The sequence below is a fragment of the Chlorocebus sabaeus genome, chromosome 9 (assembly GCF_047675955.1).
Source record: "Chlorocebus sabaeus isolate Y175 chromosome 9, mChlSab1.0.hap1, whole genome shotgun sequence".
NCBI classification, from domain to species: Eukaryota; Metazoa; Chordata; class Mammalia; order Primates; family Cercopithecidae; genus Chlorocebus; species Chlorocebus sabaeus.
The window spans coordinates 31868688-31876299 of record NC_132912.1 but is presented as its reverse complement, the minus strand read 5'-3'; positions in this window follow the sequence as shown (position 1 = coordinate 31876299).

Sequence of the window (7612 nt, the reverse complement as noted above, 5' to 3'; positions counted from 1 at the left end):
AATGAGCTGTCACATTACCATAACCTGATTTAGATTTCCCAGAAGGCAATTGTGACTGGAATTTTCTGGGCTGAAATGATGATGGGAGAGTTTTACGTAGAGAGGTTATGACAGACTCAGCCTGAGGAGTGACTGTAAGGGGAACGAATTGTGACTGGAGGTGAAATTCAGGGGTATGTAAAGGAATGCTTTGGGGCAGGGGCTACATTGTGGGGAAAAAGGAAGAGTTAAATTTGGAATTTTGAGGGCATAGAAAATTTTAGGATCAGAATTACTTGTAGTGAGTTGAATCATAAATGATGAATTTTAAAAAATATAGTCACACATCAGTCATTGCAGTAAAGTAGCTGAGGTATTTAAAAAACAATGATACCATTCTAGAACTTTTTTGGAGCAAAAGCTTAAATCTCCAAGGCTACGGTCAATCTTTGGTCTACACTTAAAAATTCCAGACTAAGTGAAGAACTAATTAGTGGTAGATCTCTTGGAATTGAATTATCTCAGGCAGCAGCTCAGGGATCTTTCTTGTTTGTAGGGAAATTCTTGCAGGAAATTCATGGTCTCCTTTGCTTTAATCTACTCCTGGTGGTTGTAAGGAGCGCAATGACAATGTTCCTTAGTATTTACTTGCTCTGCTGTCCCCAAGGTCACTTGTTCTGTTTCGCAAACATGGCTTTGGCTCAGGGCTGCCTCACTGTGTCATCTTGATGGGGCAAATGAGATCCAGAGAAGCCAAACTTCCCTGAGGTCTCAAGCCTACAAGGCCTGGAGTAAACAGTTAATGGTGTGTGAGGGCTTACACTATGCTCAATGCTTTTACATGTATTAACCAATTGAAGTCTCAGGATTCCCCATTTGCCACCCCTACTCTGAAATGAGGAACGTTTAAAAACTTGCCCCAGGCCACTCAGGTAGGATATGTGATGGGTCTGAGAGTTGAAGTCAAGCAGCTCTTTTTTTTTTTTTCTTTATTGTGGCAAGAACATTTAACATGAGATTTACCCTCTTAACAAAGTTGTAAGTGTGTGATACAATATTGTAAGATAATAGGCACGATGTTGTATGGCAAACTTCTAGGACTTAATTAGCTTACATGACTAGAACTTGATACCCGTTGAATAGCAACTCCTCATTCCCCCTTCTCTTAGCCCATGGTACCACTATTCTAGTCTCTGCTTCCATGTGTTAGAAATATTTTAGATTGACTATATGTGGAATCATGCAGTATTTGTCCTTCTGTGCCTGGCTTGTTTCACTTAGCGTAGTGTCTTCTAGGTTTATGTATGTTGTTGTATATGACAGGATTTCCCCCTATCAAGCTCAGTCGTATCCCATTATATGTTTATGCGACTGTTTCCTTATCCAATTCTCTGTCCTGGGCATTAGTAGTGTGATTATACAGTTTCTGATTACATCCAGTACCAGGTTTCCTGAATCCTTTCACCTGCAGCTAGTTTCTGTTTCTTCAAGAAGTTTCAGATAGGAAATTGCTTCCCCTGCCTTCAGAAATGGGAGTAATTATTCAAATCACATTTGTCTTATTTTCCCACATTTACATCATGCCCTGGAATTACTAATTTCATTGTAGGCATTTCCTTATTAACAAGCAAGTTTTCTGAGCTGTGCCCTTGAGTAGCTTAATTTACAGAAGATCTGCCAGTAACCAGTGATCAGGCTTCTCCCCTTAGATTGAAAATGCCAAGACTAAACCAAAGATTGGTGATAGAAATGGCAGTGGCGGTGGGGTGGCGGGGGGTTAGTTTAAGCTTTTGCTCCTAAAAAGTTCTACAGTGGAATTGTTTCATTAACACCTCAACTACCTGATGCGTGTGACTGTACTTTTTAACTCACAGATTTTTATTTAATGCACCCTCCACATGATCTCTGAATCCTGAAGTTACCTGTCTGCTTATATTTCCAAGTTAAGCTCTCCATTATTGGTTCTAGAATTAGTCCATTCTTCTCATCTCTATAGTCAAAAGAAACTCTTGGAAGAGTAAAGACTATAAGACAAAAAAGGGAGTACAAATGCCAGAAGACACTAAACAAATTCATGTCCCAACTGGTCGTTCTAAAGTAAATAAATTAAGCTACATGTAGTTGCTTTTCATTGCCAGCCAGAGCCAGAGATAGCCCATGGTTTCCTCTGCGGTCTAGTCTGAAAAATACATGCATATAACTATATTATTGAGTAAGATACCCAGATTAGATTTTATTCACTCACATTCATTTATTTGTTTGATACATTTTCTAAATCTCTAGCCTGGCTTGTGCAGGACAGTTCCTGCTCAAAGAGCACAAGTCAGCACCAACTGCAATGCCTTGGAACGGGGGGAAGATTTCAAATAAGAAGTTATCTCTATAGTTTTTATTAATTTACTTTTGCAGCTAGGGGGAAAACGTATGATTTCCTCAACTTACGAACAATTGTATACCAATAGCTTATTTGAAAATTGGCTATTTGGAACCCAGCACATATGTTCTTCCACAGAAACAATGGCACACATGTTCACTAGGCTCACCAGGTGGGATCACAGAAATGGCACCTGGGCAACATTGTTATGCTAGTATTGTTGCCTCCACTTTTGAGTCCTGGTAGCAGTGAAGAGGAAGGTAGTAAGAAACCCAAAAGGAGGAGGGCAAGAAAGAGGATGAAGTGGAGCCTGCAGTGTTGGAGGTAGCATGGTCTGACCTTGACCCTGCGTAAGTCTCTTTATCTCTCTAAGCCTCAGTTTTCTTATCTGTGAAAGAGATATTACCTAATCCTCAAAAGCATGGAATATCAGGCAGAGTGTGTGGTCCCTCCTTTCCTGAGTTCGAGGGTAGCTCCAGGAAGCAGCTGGAAATAGGAAATTGACATTCTTAAAAGATTTCTGCAACTCCTTCATTTTTCAGGGTTTCTGGACTTCTCCATCTACATTAACCAAAATTAGCCCATTCTCTAAAATTATCTTTCACCAAAATTATCTATCTACCCTTTCCAGCTTTGCAAAACTCTGAGTAACTCAGGATTGTTGGTCTCAGCTGGGTGTCAGGAGGAAAGCAATCTGATTGAACCAACCCACACAAGTGCATGCAGCGCTTGACAGTCTCTGAACTCTCCTAGAGTTAGTTGCATTTTGCGGGGGGAAGAAAAGCCTTCTGCTTATTATCCAAAAAGCATGTCCCAGTGATGTGATTTTAGCCAGCGTGCCAAAGTGTAGTCAAAACTTCAGGCACAGTGGGGGGAAGATATTTTTGGGCTGGGGAAGGTCAGCTCGTTCTGTGCATCTGTCCCTGGCCAGCTCCATGCTGCCTTGCCTTTTTCACAGTACCTTTCCTTTCTTTACTTCTGAACCTCCAAATCCTCTCATGCTTTTTGCCTACCCAGAATGGCTTTTTTTGGCAGCCACCCCAGGGATCCCTGAGGTGCGGAGATGATGGGAGGAAGGGGCATTTGCACATGCTGTTCGTCTTTCTGAGTCATTTCTAGGTTGGGGTTGTTTCTACTAACATTTTGGATACTCTTTATAAAGCTGTGATAATGGCTATGTGGTTGTTTAGATGTGAGTCTCGGTAGAAATATTCATTGGCAGTGAACACTATAAATTATTGGAACTTCTGAAGATTCTCCAGTGGCCTTAGAAGTAAGTTTTGTAAGAGTGATTATCTTACAAATGTTTTTACCAGATTGCAAACCTTTCGTGTTTGAATTGGTATGGGTCTTGGAGACTTATGTTGTCTTCTTCCTTAATTTTAAATACAAGAAAACCAAATCCCAGAAAGGTAAACATGAACGGCCTCTATAATTATTCTTGTTCTCATTTCGAGAACAGATGTGGGGTGACAGTGATGAAGTTGGTCCATATTGTCCATACGAACTTGAAAGAATTTTCTCCCCAGACGTTAAGCTTAAAAAAAAAGGGTGAAGGAAATCAGAGGGCTAATTAAATGGCAAGTTGTCTGAGGTTTGAGGCAAAGAATCGAGAAGGGAGACCCCCACATCTGCGTGTCCAGAACTGTTAGTGAAAGATCATGAGAATATCACTAAACTCCTTGCTCACAGTAGCTGTATTAGTCTGTTCTCATGCTGCTGATAAAGACATACCTAAGACTGGGTAATTTATAAAGAAAAAGAGGTTTAATGGACTCACCATTCCACATGGTTAGGGAGGTCTCACAACCACGGCAGAAGGCAAAAGGCATGTCTTACATGGCAGCACACAAGAGAGAATGAGAACCAAGTAAAAGGGGTGTCCCCTTATGAAACCATCAGCTCTCGAGAGACTTACTACCATGAGAACAGTATGGGAGAAACTACCCCCATGATTCCATTGCCTCCCCTCCGGGTCCCTCCCACAACACATGAGAATTATGGGAGCTACAATTCAAGATGAGATTTGGATGGGGACACAGCCAAACCATATCAGTAGCAGTGGCTGGAAGATGTTGAAATGGCACTGAAGGAATCGTTCTGGGAGCCCACCCCATCTGTCACAGGGTTACTGCCTAACACCACACCATTTTGCTTCCTGACATTCCCTCTTCATTTGCTAATTTAAAAAACTGCAATTTGTCAAAAAGAGCCAAAAATACTTCACTTTCAACCTCACAGAGTGAATGGGGGTATCAAACAAGGTCATCTATGGGAAAATATTTAGAAACCAAGAGTACAGACAAGTGCAAGTTGTTCTCACCATGCTGACCATTTTATACATGGCTTTTCCACTTCTTCTTTTCTCCATCAGAATTGATTAAACTCTTTTCTTCAGGCCGGCATAATTCTCAGGATGTCAATCCACTAGTAGAGGTTTCTGTTTTTTTTTTTTTTTTTTTTTTTTTTAATGGCTGGGACTTAAATGCATGGCTAGGGGGAGTTTGGAGGTCAGAATCAAAGCTTAGTAGATTTCCAGTTATCACTGCTCCTTCACATTCCTCTGAAAAGTGCAGGACATTGGGCAAATGCTCTTGTGCCTGCTGGGGATATCTGACCCTGAAAATAGTGAAAAAACTAAATTAAGATTTTTTTTTTTTTATTGTGCCCCTAGCAAAAATAGTTACCAAACTAGTCAAGTGTTGGTGTGACTGGCACCTGCAGTGGTAATTGGGATTCTAGGAAAGTTCTTAGAGCATTTGCCTTCTTTTTAAATAAATTGTTTTAATTATATTTCATGATTCCTGATCTTCCACAGGGAAAAAAATTTCATTTTTCTTGGTGAGTCCTTGAACCTCCACTTCTCTCTTACTTGGCATTTAGAATTTAGTCAAATATTAACCACTGCAAAGAAATTCAGGAGGAACAAACTCATTTTCACTGCTGTGGCCTTCACTGTAACAGTTCTTGACCTGTGCTGTCCAAATTTCATATTAGAAATGATGATTTCCACATTATTTGAAAAGTATACATATGTATGAATATATATGTATGACCCAGTCAATTATGAAAACTACCCAAGAATGTATCTTCATGGCTATAGCTTTTTTGGGAATATGCTCAGTTTTTAAATTTTACTACTACTCCTATTGTATTAAATACATGCTAAATTTGACTTCCTTATGATTCGTTTTTAAATTACCCAACTAAATAACAGACATTGTATTCATTTTATTTTCTAAAGATGTGAGTTAAGAAATTTAAAAACAAATTACCATTTGTCTAGTATTTTGCTTAAATCTATTTCAAGGCTTTATAGAAGTAATTCACATGTCTATGTTGACCTTGATGATGCATATTGCAAAAATCTATCCACTTACGAATTTTTTAACAACTCACAGAACAAGAATCTTCTCGTGGATTTTCCAGTCCAACACTAGGTGGAATGGAGCAAGGGATAGTGTATATCATAGAGGAGGGATCAACTGTCAGAAACAGAATCCAGGCAAAGACAAGGCAAGGGTGAAGAGCATACAGCAGCTGGAACCCAGACGGAAGGGAAGAGACTGGGGGATACGAGCGATGTGTATCAGAGAAGCAAAAATAGACTAATCACATTAACGAGGGAAGTGAGTCAAGACCCCTGTGATCACATCACACCACTGGAGGTGTTTTTAACCCAGCTTCCACTATACTGCAACTTTAATGCATGCTATGGGGCTTCTCCCCAAACATGTACAATTTACTTGCAGTTTGTGGACATTCATGGTTTTTTGATGGTGATCTGCAAGCCACTAAGTATTCATAAACCCCCAATATGAAAACTGTTATTGTTTAATGCAAGATCTTTTTTACTTAGTTAATTGTGTTAGTCCATTCTAATAATGCTATAAAGAAATACCTGCAACTGGATAATTTGTAAAGAAAAAAGATTTAATTGTCTGGTTATGCAAGATGTACAGGAAGCATGTGGCTTCTGAGGAGGCCTCAGGAAACTTTTGATCATGGTGGAAGGTGAAGGGGAAGCATGCATGTCTTACATGGCAGGAGTAGGAGGAAGAGAGAGAGTGGGGAGGGGCTACACACTTGTAAACAATCAGATCTGGTGATAACTCACCCTTGCCATGACAACATCATGGGGGATACTGTTAAACCAGGAGAAATGACCCCCATGATTCAGTCACCTCCCACCAGGCCCCACCTCCAACATTGGGGATTACAATTCGACATGACAGTTCGGTGCAGACACAGATCCAAAGGATATCAGTAATCTACATCTTACTGCATGGCAAATGTTGAAGCCTGATTAGCCTATACTGGATAGATCCAATCCTTAAGATAAATCAAGTATATTCCAAAGCTTCTGGGTCCCCTAGAGATTTCTATAACCTCTTGCTAATCCTTTCACTTATCTGAAAAACCCAAAACAAAACAAAAACAAAATAAAACAAAACTTAACAACCCAGACAGGGAAAAACATTGATAGTTTCCTGAGCCTGCTCAGTTCCAAACCCTTTTTTTTTTCTTTTTTTGAGACAGATTCTCGCTCTGTTACCCTGGCTGGTGTGCAGTGGCATGATCTTGGCTGACTGCAACCTCCGCCTCCCGGGTCAAGTGATTCTCCCACCTCAGCCTCCTGAGGTGCTGGGATTACAGGCACGCACCACCATGCCTGGCTAATTTTTGTATTTTTAGTAGAGACAGGCAAACCCTTCTTTTTGAGCCTCCATTAGCAATGTGAAAAGTGAGTGTTAGGAACATGAGTGGAATTTTGAAGATATTTTCTGTTTTGTGTTATTCAGCCTGATGTGGTGCCGTTGCAGAGACCTTCATATACATTCTGGACATTCACATGTTTCTCTACCTCCAGACCTCAAAGTAGGTCTTTAATAACCTACATAAGCTGTGTTTTGTGATTATTCAGCCCTGGACTGCAGGAGGCCTCTCAATATGAAGGTGACAGGGCCAATATTTTGAATCTACACTTTAGTCGGATACTAGTTTTCCAATAGTCTATATTCATTTAAATGAGGCAGGAAAATGAGTTATTTATAAAAAGCAATTTAGATCAAGCATGCTCTTTCACCTGAGATACTTCAACATAATTGAGTGAGTTGTTTGATTTTATTCAAATATTTTTACCATCTCACATATGGGCTTTTAAAAAATAGCTCATTGTATGCAATGCAGTTAAGACAATAACTATGTTATTTTTTCCTTTCTGAAGTTGGAGAATGTTCATTTTGAATTCATTTCTTT